General features: G+C 34.6%; 1 protein-coding gene across 1 annotated transcript in view; it reads left to right on the plus strand.

The window, feature by feature from the left end:
• The window catches only part of Lnpep (leucyl and cystinyl aminopeptidase), an 88,331-nt gene that overhangs the window by 26,880 nt on the left and 48,852 nt on the right, over nt 1–12,599 (plus strand). The window lies entirely within an intron of this gene.

The raw sequence follows: 12,599 nt of genomic DNA on the forward strand, positions 1-12,599 counted from the left end.
CTAACTCTTGAAGGTCAGGTTTGAGAGGCTGCTTGTGGTATATAGTGTAGAGAGGTTGAAGTGACTCATAATTCTGGAATGACTGTTTTGATCTCTCCCGGTAACCTCTGTGGAACATTGGCGGGGTGACCAGCATAATTAACACTACATAGTCCAATTATAAATAAAACTCTGAGTGCAGTGGCTAGCAAAAAGCAAGCTTGTATTTGATAATCTTCCAAGTTGGCAGGATTACTTTAGAATAATGACTAGATAATGTGAAATTTAGTATAAATCAAGTGACTTTTCCTCGATTGTCCAAGGAGTTAGTTACCATGAGGGGAAAAGTAGATTATAGTAATACCTGTGGAAGTCATACTGTTATTTTAAAAAAATTTTTTTTGGTGGTTGGGGGGAGCACATGTTTAAGGATTTCTTTATTTCAGTCCTTCTAACCTTTTTTTTTTTTTAAAGAGAAGAGTTATACATCTTATTTTTATGGTGTACTATTTTAGAGACAGGAGGAGAATTGGTCAGAGTAAGACATTTGTTCCAATAATAGTTGAAGTGATTTTTAAAAGATGAAAGAAACTTGTGATTTTTAAAAAAATTACACTGGACTAGTGCAATCAATAAAAAGGGGGGAAAGGAGGCCTAAGGGATGAGGCAGTAAAAAGGATAGAAAAAGGGTACAAAAATAAAGTGACAACAGGAACTATTCATGCTTAGGAGAAACCAAGATGATGGTTTTACTTGTGGGTCAGAAGCAGGACAGGCACTGTACATGGTTGTATGTACTTTATAGGTCTGTGGAAGAGTGGCTGAAAGCCAAGGACTGATTTAGTTTATATATAGGATTGACCATTGGGTCTCTGAGATTCAGACCAAAGGTGCCAGCTGTGAAGATTTCATTTTGCATAACTCTAACCCAAACTACTCTAGGATGGTTGTATTTCTGCAAAATGAGTCTAAGAGTTGTGGTTACATAAGTGAAGTAAGAATTTAAAATAAGATGCTTAAAAATTGCCCTCCCCTCTACTTTTCACAAACTTGCAAGTCAGAATGTGTATATTTTCTTACTGGAATATAACTAGTATTATCACTAGCTAATTTTTTTCCTGAGATATTCTTGAGAGAAGGAAAGATTTAAGATGGTCCTGTTAAAGTAGATCTCGGTCTCTATCTCATGACCCAGTTCTGATTGGTCCTTTTAATTAACCTAACTACCCTTTTGGGAAGAAATGAAAAATTGGTCTTTGAGATCCACCAGGACTAGATGATATATTTGGATTTTAAAGCAGTTTCTAAGACTATCTGATTTAGATGCAATTTGGGCATGGTGGTGCATGCCTATAATTCCAGGATCACAGGAGGGTGAGGAAAGAGGATTCCAAGTTTAAGGTCAGCTTCAGTCAGTGATGTAGTAAGGCCCTAAACAACTTAGTGAGATCCTGTCTCAAAATAAAAAAATAAAAAAGATTTAGAGGTAAAATCCCTGCCTTCCTGCCCTCAAGCAGCATTTTTTTAGCTTATTTTTATTTTTTTTTAACATAGCTAACTTTTGTGTGCATCCTTTTATTCATATTTTTATTGGTACATTACAATTATACTTCTTTGTTACATAGGCACTCATGCACACAATATAACTATAAAATTTGGCCAATATCATTCCTCAGTGTTTTCCCTTTCCCTTCCTTCCTCCCTCCCTGACATCCCTTTCTTCTACTGATCTCTGTTTAAGTTTTATGAGATTCCCATCCACCTTTTTTTTCTTTTTCTTCTCTAGCTTTCACAAATGAGAAAATGTGCGACCAATTCAACTTTGTGAATTTGGCTTAATTTCACTTAACATAATGTTCTCGAGTTCCATCCATTTCCTGCAAATGACATAATTTCACTTTTCTTGATGGCTGAATAAAACTCCATTGTGTGTGTGTGTGTGTGTGTGTGTACATTTTCTTTATCCATTAATCCATCAATGGACACCTAGACTGGTTTTGGCTTTTGTGACTTGTGCTGCTATTAACATGAGTATGCATGTATCACTGTAGTAGGATGACTTTAAATCTTTAGGATAAATACTGAGGAGTGGTATACCTGAGTCATATAGTGGTTCCTTTCCTAGTTTTTTGAGGAACCTCCATACTGATTTCCATAGTAATTGTAGTAATTACAGTCCCACCAACTGTGTAAGTGTTCTTTTTTTCCACATCCTTTTCAGCATTTATCATTTGTACTCTTGATAATTCAAGCAGCATTTTGTTTTTGCTTTAATTTATTGTTATCTCTTTTCTATTTCATTGGTTTTTGCTCTGTTCTTTATAACCTCTCTTTATTTTGGTTTTATTTGCTATTTTGTAACTTCTTAGGGTGGAAACTAATATAATCGATTTTAAAGCTATTAATAATATAAACATTGTAAGCAATGTTTATCTCAAAATATGATGTTTTTTAAATTATTTATTTTTTATTTTTTATTTTTTTATTTTTTAAAATTTATTGTTGGTTGTTCAAAACATTACATAGTTCTTGATATATCATATTTCACACTTTGATTCAAGTGGGTTATGAACTCCCATTTTTACCCCATATACAGATTGCAGAATCAAGAGGGGAGGGGGGATAGTAGAGGAGAGGAAAGGCAGCAGAATACAATAGACATGAGTATGTCAATATGTAAATCAATGGAAGTGTAACTGATGTGATTCTGTTTTTTAAATTATTCATTTCAAATATTTTCTAAATTTCTTGTGGTTTTTCTTGGCTCATGGATTATTTAGAAGTTTTAAAAATAATTTTCTAGATATAGAGATTATTTGCCTAATTTGCTAATTGATTTTTTAAATAATTTCTGATGTAATTGGAGAACAAATTCTCCAAAAGACCATTTTAGAGGCCAGGGATGTAGCTCGTATAGAGTAGAGCATATGCTTACCATGCATGAGGCTGTGTTTTATCCCTTCATTGCCACTAATAAAAACAACAATAGCAACATTATCATCATCATCATAATGCTGTAGTGTTTTGAAGTTTATTGAGATCTTGTTTTATTCCATGATGGTGAATGTTCTGTATATATATTTTATAATTGTTTGCTTTAAGTTTCTATAGATATCAATAGAAGTTGATATCTATAAGTTTCTATAGATATCAATTAAAGACATCCTACTACAGTGATACATGCATACTCATGTTAATAGCAGCACAAGTCACAATAGCCAAAACCAGTCTAGGTGTCCATTTAAGTTTCTATAGATCAGATTGGTTAATAGTATGGTCCAATCTTCCATGACTTATGTATTTGTTGTGTACTTGTCCTATTAGTTACGAAGAGAAGGCTATAAATTCTCCAACTGTGGTTTTTCTCTTGAATTTCATTTCCCCTTTTTACAAATTTTGAAATTGGCATTAGGTATGTACATATTTAATATTTGTATCTTGTTGGATTTCTCCTTTTATCATTATACAACTTCCTTCTATTTTTTTAAAGACACTGTGTCTTCAAACTTAAAATGCATCTCTTGGACTGGGAATGTAGCTTCTTCCTAGCATGAGTTAAGCCTTGGATTCAATTCCCAATACTTCAACAACAACAAAAACAAAATTGTGTCTCTTCCAGATAGTATACAGTGGTTCTTGCTTTTTATCCCAGTATGGCAATGTCTGCCATTTAGTTGGAATGTTTAATCTATTTTTAATTAATGAAATTATTTATATGATTGTGTGTAAGTCTATCATTTTGTCACTGTTTTCATTTGCTCATTTTGTTTTTGTTTGTTTCTCCTATCCTGTTTCCTTGGTATTTTTAGTGTTCATTTTATTTTCTCAATTGGAATCTTAACTATACATTTTTTTTTTAAAAAAATTGCTTTCTCAGTGTTTGCTCCAGTGCTAGTACTACACATCCTTAACTTACTGAAGTCTATGTGTAGTCTGTTGTACCACTTCACTTTTTATGTCTGACCCTTCTTACTTCCTGCTCTGTACCTCCTACTTTTTACTTAATATGTGTCTTTTCCCTTTTTCAATTGATAAATATGATTTAATATGATCTCTCTTATTCAGTTTCTCCCTTCTTTGTGTTCCTGTTTTTGTCTCTTTTATTTCCAAATTTTATCAACTATTTACAATGTTATTTTTGGTTTTATGCATATAGTTTTAAAAAATAGTCTATTAAGATGAATACAAAACATGCACTTACTTTAAACACTTATATATCATTTCTGGTATTCTTCTTTCCTTCATGAAATCTGTGTTCCTGTCTGGTATCATCTGTGTTCATTCTGAGGAGCCTTCTTTATAATTCCTTGTAGTGTATGATGACTTCAAATGACTCTGTCAGCTCTAATTAATCTGAAAATACCTTTATTCTAGGGCTGGGGATGTGGCTCAAGCGGTAGCACGCTTGCCTGGCATGCGTGCGGCCCGGGTTCGATCCTTAGCACTACATACAAATAAAGATGTTGTGTTCGCCGAAAACTAAAAAATAAATATTAAAAAACTCTCTCTCTCTCTCCCTTTTTTAAAAAAAATCCTGGTATGATAACTTCTAATAAATCTGTCAGCTCTAATTAATCTGAAAATACCTTTATTCTATCCTGTTTAACTAATTTGAAATGCTCAGTTGACGGTATTTTTCTTCCAGCCCCTTAAAAATGTCATTCTGAATCTTTTGGCTCCCATTATGGTGAGGAGAAGTTAACGTTCTTTATATGTTTTACTCTTGTATGTATGCATTGTTTTCAGCCTTCTTTAAAGATCTTCTCTTTATCTTTGATCTTAAGCGGTTTGACCATGATATGCCTAGATATGAATTTGTTTGTATTTATTCTCTTTGAAGTTTTTGAACGTTTTGGATCTGGTAAATGGTGTTCTTTGTTAACCCTTGAATCCCAAGTTTACAATTCCAAGACTATAATAAATATTCAGATATGATTTCAGAGTTACCAGAATTGTTTTATTTGTTGCTTAATTTAAGTTTTTATAGATGTTCTACATCTGGGATGATGAGACAAAATGAGTTCAACTTAGAAATTTTAGCTATTTTTTAGAGATTTTTTTTCAACATCAAACTATTTATGGGGCTCCCAGTATATATATGTTAGATTATCTGATATTGTTTCACAACTATGTAATGCCATATTTTTCTTTCTTTAACCATTTGTTTGTCAAATTGGTAATTTCTAACGCTCTGTGAAGTATTTTTTTTTCCCTTCTATCTCTGGTCTGCAGTGATACTTCCAACCTGCAGTTAGGTTCATTCGGTGTGTGTGTGTGTTTGTTTTCATTTGAGTTATTCAACTATTCATTCCTACAATTTTCATCCCCCACCTTTTTTTTTTTTAATTACTGGGGATTGAACCTCAGGTTTCATGCATGCTTGGCAAGTATTCTACCACTGAGCTACATCCCTAGTCCCCTCTTGTTATTTATTTTGCGGGGGGCGGGGGGGGAGCGTGGATACCAGGATTGAACTCAGGGACACTCAACCACTGAACCATATCCCCAGCCCTGTTTTTTTGGATTTTATTTAGAGACAGCATCTCACAAAGTTGCTTAGAGCCTTGCTTTTTCTGAGGCTGGCTTTGAACTCGTGATCCTCCTGCCTCAGCCTCCCAAGCCACTGGAGTAGCATGTGCTACCAGACCCAGCCCTCTTTTTTTTTTTTTTTTTTTTTTTTTTAATAGTCTCAATTCTTCTCCTGAGAATTCCTATCTAGTCACATATTCTCCTTTAAAAATGTTCTCCCCACCCCAGGCCATATTTATAATATAGATATGCATATATTATATTATATCATATATAATATTCTTTGGGCCATATTTATAATAATTGTGCTAATGATTTTGCTAAATGCAATATTTGGGCCATCTTAATTTCTAATGAGATCTTTTTGCTTACAAGCCACATTTTCTTATTTCTCTGAATGACTAGTAATTTTTAAATTACGTATTGGACTGTACTGATGATATATTATAGAGATGCTATGTTAAACACACACACACATATATGTGTGTGTATATATATATATATATATATATATATATATATATATATATATATATGTTTGTTTTTATTTTAGTCAGCAACTTTGTTACTGTCTGATCACCTTCTATAGGTTTAGTTTTAAATTTTGTTAGGACAGATCTGTGGAAAGCCCAAGGTAATTCTCAGGCCCCTTTCACTTAACAAGAGTCATCCTCAGATTCTTCTTTCAATGTGGATATCATTAGAGCTTGGGTTTTAGGCTTTGATAATATTGGTGTACAGTAGGCTTTATGTGAGGGTGTGACTTTTGCTCCTAAATTGAGGGCCATTTCAAGGTGAAGCCCAAGGTGTTAATGAGTTCTTTTCGCTCTGGCTAGGTTGGACTGCCAACGTTTCCCTATACTGCTTTGACCTCTAGTATTTCTTTTTCATTTTAACTTTATTGGAGCCACTTACTTGTATTCCTCCTACATTTGGCTGGGGACTCTCAGGAAATCTTGTAAACTTCTCTGGCCTCTCTGCACAGCTACTTCTCCCCAGTGCCCTTGTCTGTGCTGTACTTGAACTTCAGCTTGTCATGCTACATAGTGACCGAAGGCAGAGAATCAGAGTGATTGTGGGCTCACCTTTTCCTTCTCTCTGAAGTCACATTTTGTTTTGCCTTTTACAGTATGTGAAACAGTTGCATCATTTTGTCTAGTTTAATAGTTTATGAAAGAAAAAATAATCTGGAATAAATTACTCTGTCATATTGGAAGTAGAAGTCTCCCACAGAAATTTTAAGGGGTTGAAGTAAACTTTAGTGGTAATTTAAAAGGGAAAAGTAAACTTTTTCTTTCTTTCTCTTTTCTTTTTTTTTTTTTAAAGGAGTCTCACTATGTTGCCCAAGCTGGTATTGAACTCCTAGTCTCAAGTGATCCTTCCACCTCAGCTTCTGAGTATCTAGGACTATAGGTGTGTACTCACACCCAACTGGTAAAAGTGAATCTTGGTCTCTTATGATTAGAGTGAAAAAAAAGTAAAATGAACTTATGGTACTCATGGAATGAATCATTTCTCTGTAATCTTTCTGCCTCCCACCACTAGTCACCTGTTTACTTCTCTCTTCACAAAGGAGACAATAATTGAGTTGTAAGTATGGTAGCCAGAAGTAGGACTTTAGTTGGATGATGCATCCAGCCTTACGATCTTGTGGTTTGTAACAAAGTACTATCTGCTACAGGGAAAGTAGTAATCCATGCAGGAGTTTCTGTTTGTGTTTTATAGTAATACTTAATACATTGAAATGTAAGGAAATGGTGTGTTAGAGAAAAGGACTGTTTATATACACTTGTTCTCTGTTTGGGATTGCCCATTAGATTCTGGTGATATAATGATATATCTAAACTTAGAACTTAATATGAGTACAGTGACCAATGGGAAGAGGTTTTCTTTGAGTGCAGGTTAGGGTGACTGGATAATGTTCTGTCTGATTAGATCTTTGCATGAAAAAAATCACTTGTTCTAGTTTTTTTCTTTTTCTATTAAGCCTAAACTTCTTCAACATAAAATCCCTTTTTGAGAAATTCTCACTAGAGAAATAGTTACTTTTTTTGATAATTAGTCATCTCTTTGGAAATTTAATGAAGTTTGCATTTGGAAATGATGTGGAAGATGTCAATGCTATCTCACCCTTGAAGCTTTTAGTTTTCTATAAATATGTCATAAAGACCTCAGAAAAAAAGTAATGCTTTATTGTTAGGGCCACATTTGAATATAGCAAGCCTTGTGTCTGCCCAAAAAGACTTATTTATTTAGATCAGGCCTATTCTCTTTTGGCTTGTTTTGGCTTGTTATTTTGAAAACACATTTCATTTCCCTGGCAGTTTAGAAGGATTACAGCCTGTGGGAAGTTTGTTCCTTTTCAATTTGCTTCAGTTTGCTCTCTGTGTTATGTGCCATGGCATCATTTTTTTTTGTCCTATACACATGCCCTTGTCTTTTCACTCATATGTAGCCCTGGAGTAACAATTTGATTCTTCTAGGTTTTAAATATCTTTTATTTATTTTTATGTGATCTATATATCACATTCTTTTTCTTTTTTTGGACCTGGGCTGGTAAGCATTGCTAAAGATATTTAAAAAGACTGGTGGTCAAATTCCACCTGCTTTTTTAATAGAATATCTCAGGCATATTTTGACCCGGATTCATACTCCCTGATCCTCTTCCATGGTACCCGTGATTTCTTATTCTCCTCAATCACCTTTGCCTTCTTAATAGTTGCTAGAAGCTCAGGGCACAAGACCTTGTTTCTGCTGTCCCAGAGAACAGAAAGGTTCTCTGCTGACCCACACCTGGACATGCCTCTTCTCAGCCTTCACCTCTTGTCCCCCAGGGTCAGAGGGAGAGTGTCTGGCTGCAGTTAAGGATAATCTCTCTGTTGGAGTTCTTGTGACCTCTCTTCCCCTCTGGATATTACTCCAGTATTTTCCCTTTTGCCCTTCCACTTCCACTTTTTATCTTTCTTTTCTTTTCTCACAGAAATATGTGTCTTGAGAGAACTCTATGTTCTCACTATGTGTCTTGAAAGAACAGTCTACAGCCCTTCTATTCCCTTGCTCACTTTTCATTCTTTCTTTGGGCAACTGCAAACAGGCTTCTACTACTGCTGCTCCCTTGAAAGTGCCTCACAGAAATCACTGGTTTGCTGGTTGACAAACGTAGAAGCCTCTCTAGGCCTCATTTTATTTGGCCCTTTAAAGATATTTAATATTGAGCACTTCCTTCATGAAACCCTTCCTTCAATTTCTGGGGTGCTACCCTCATAATTTTCCTACCTCTGGTCCATTCTTCCTTATTCTTATTTTTTGCCCCTCTTGCTGTGTCCCACCCTTTTAAAGCTAATGCTCCCTGACTCTTCTTCCCTTTTCAGTAGTCTCACTCATCTGCATGGTTTGAATTATATATACCCAGGATTTAGAAATCTTAATTTTTCACCCTCATCCCTCTTTTGAGCCACAGATCCACATATAATCCTTATGACAGTCCTACAAAACAGTAATGTTCTTCACATTTATAAGTGAGGGAATGGAGCCTAACCTGTTGAAGATCAAACAGTCAAATCCTGGCTCTTTTATCTCCTATAAAATTTTACCTGTAAAATCAGGCCTTGAATTCTATAATATGCTAATAATCAAACATTTCTACCCCACTGTCTGACAAGTATATTAAGTATATCATGTCCCATGCTAAAAGCCATCCAAGAATTACTATTTTTACTCCTTTCTTTTGAGAGAGAGAGAGAGAGAGAGAGAGAGAGAGAGAGATTATATTAATATAAAAACCTATATTTTCAATCTCAGTGATTGGCTTTCCTTCTTCCAGCTATGCAAACAAGCTGGATCATGTATAGAACTTGACATCAACTTCCCTCTATTCCTCTACTCTCCTGGCCCATCCAGCCCAAGCGAGTATTAATTCCTGGGATTCTACCTCTTTACCATGACTTGTTCCCTTCTCTTCACTCCCACTGTTTTATTATCATGGTTGAGAACTTTATCTTGACCTGACTGGTCACTCTGGTGACAGTCTACCCCACTGCTTCTTTGAAGATGCAGTGTTTCTTGTTTTGTTTTGCTTTATTTTCAATCTATTATAGAAATTTGTAGCACTTAAAAATTTATCACTAGAAAAATGAAATGAAAAAAGACATGCAAAAATAAGCTCTAGGGGCTGGGGTTGTGGCTCAGTGGTAGAGCACTTACTTAATATGTGTGAGGCACTGTGTTGATTCCCGGCACCACATAAAAGAAAAACAAATAAAATAAAGGTATTGTGTCCATCTACAATTAAAAAATATTTTGAAAAAATAAGCTCTATTTCAAAAATTATTAAGTTCAGACATAAAATTACTCTGTCAAATTGAAGTAAATGTTTTTGAATACTAAACTTCCATGTGTATCCTGTCACAAATGGAAAATGAATAGTTTATGTTTTGGTACTGGTCTGTGAAGAACATCAAGATAGTTCACAGTATCTGATATAAAGAAATGTCTTCACTTTTAAAAAATTGTAACCACATGGGTCCATATTATTTAAAACCAAAATATTTCATTTAGGAGCTTTTGGCTTATAAATAGCATGCATGTGTAGATTTGAGAGGTTTTAGATAATCGCCTGTTTCTTTTGAAAGATAGTGTATCTTTCAAAAGGAATACACCCTTTAGAACAAGAAACAATCAAGCATTATATTATAGTTTATGCTGAAATTAAATGTACTGATTTAAGAATCAAATTAATAGTTTACATTTTCTTTTTAAATAGGCTTGAAGTACAGTCTTTGTGAGCTACCTATAATAAAAGTAATTTCCAATAGTTTGCTATATTTAACTTTAAATGATTACACACACCAGTAAGTGTGCTTCTAACATGCAATAGAATATAGTTGATGATTCAATATGCTCCATTTCTAAAATTCTCCTTAAATATTAATTTAATTGGGTATTTAATAAGGAATAAGTTTTCTGGATTTTGTCAGGCACCTAACTAAGCACTTCTCAGAAGACTTGTTGACCAAGTGCAGACAGGAGTTGGTAAATGGTCAAATTATGGACTATCCCCCTTGGCTTTGAATAGGATGTGGTTGAAGAATCAAGTGAAAACAAAGTTTTAAGGGGACAGAATTCAGGAAAAGGAATACTATAAATATTATACTGAGACTCTACTATAGTTAGTTAGAAATTTATTAAATAAAAGTAGATCGACCAGCCCCCATTGTTGTCTATTCCGATCTGACACAGAAGAAAGCACGTAGAGAAATACATAAGGGAGCATAATCGTCACACATTAGGCAAAAAGTTAAAGGGCTTCTAGACCTTTTTTTAATAACAAAATAAGCAGCTAAATTATAGCACTGTGCCAGGTACTAAAAAACTACCATAGAACATTTCTAAACAGTAAGAGTTCATTAAAAAACTTTTAATAAAGGATTTAAGTATAACAGTTATTTGCTCTATTAATTAAGTAAATGACCCCAAATCAACTAAATTATCAAACAAAATAAACTTTGTCATAAGAAGCTGAAAATTGTTGGAAGCTTAGAAGATTATTCTCAGAAGTGGGGTGTTGTAACCCCCTTCCAGTTTTAGACCACTCACAGGATATGGCACAAATCCACAGCTAGAAAATGATTAAATTTTTTTCAAAGAAAACTTTAAAATAGTATTTCCTTTACAAAGTTCATGATGGAGAATAGATAAGAAAAGGCACTCTCACTGATACTCCACAAAGCAGAAATGGATAAGGTAAAAAGGAAAAGAAAATTTGTTTTTGAAAAGTAATAAAGAAAAAGGGAAAATAAACAATACTTCATTTATATTCTAGCAAGTTAAGCTGAGTTATGCAATAACAGGTGTTCACTAGGTGAACTGAGGTAGCAAGGAGAAATGATATCCAGGCAGAAGGAGCAGAGGAAAAAAGATGCATGAAGGATAGCATGCACTGGCAACATCCAGGGAGGGGACGTGAGAATGTGCTTTTCTTAACAAGGTAAAATATGATGTGGCTGCTGCTGGTCTGTATATCATGCTCTGAGTAGCAAAATTTTACCCTGATATTTATCAGTACTTCATTTCATTAAATACGAGTTGACCTTGTTTAGTTACTAAGTTGTCACCTTTTATTGAATTGAGTAGCAGGATGCATTATAATAAAATTTGAAATCATAATTTTTAAACTTGGGCTCAAATATTAGTATTATGACTAAATCACTATATATCTATGAAAATAAATCAACCCATTTCTGTTCTCTGTTTTCTCATGTCTGAAATAAAATGCTTGCCACTTCATATAATTGTTGTTAGTCCTAGAAATGATATGTATAAGTGCCTTGTAGGGAAAGGATGATTCAATTTGATAACTTCTTAAAAGCTGAAATTTTATGATTTTAAAATAAAGTACAGTGAATGGTCTAATCCTAAAAAGTATTGATATATGATGGTTATTTACCCTTCTTCTTTTTGAAGGGTATCACTTTTCTCAGTGATTCTTGGCAAATTGGAGAGAGTGTTCTTTGTAGTTTTTGAAAGCTTCCACTACTTTCCTACCCCAAGACTCACTAATACTCATGGTGTAGTGTGGCTATTGCAGATGGGAGTATTTTGTACTTCTGAATGTTTATACAAGTGTGGAAAACAGGTTGAATTGTAGTTTTATCTGATATTTAGAGATTTTTGTCATATAATTTGTATTACTTCTTGCTTATGAAAATTTTCCATATAACTTGCTATTTTCAGTTTGGTATGGGACAATAGCAGCCCTCTTCTGGGGGGCAGAGGACAATAGTCCATCCTGTTCACCACTGGAGTCTAGAAATAGGGTGACCAGTTTGTGTTACTCCCCAGGAGGATTGAAACTCAGGGAGGGAAGAGAGAAACAAAGACCCTGAAAGGAGACTCAAGGTTTTTGGGGCAGGAATTCTGGGGTCCAGGTGTTCAAACCCCAGAAGAAGGGCATGGACTGTAGGGGTGGGTACGTCCCTTTGATCCTGTTGACTCCTGGCCCTGTGGGGATAGACACAACCAGGCAGGCCAAAGCAGCCACTCTAAAGCCTAGAGCAGGAGCCCAGGTTGTTGGGTAGGAATATATGAAGAAA

The sequence above is a fragment of the Ictidomys tridecemlineatus genome, chromosome 1 (genome assembly GCF_052094955.1).
Source record: "Ictidomys tridecemlineatus isolate mIctTri1 chromosome 1, mIctTri1.hap1, whole genome shotgun sequence".
In the NCBI taxonomy this organism is placed as follows: Eukaryota; Metazoa; Chordata; class Mammalia; order Rodentia; family Sciuridae; genus Ictidomys; species Ictidomys tridecemlineatus.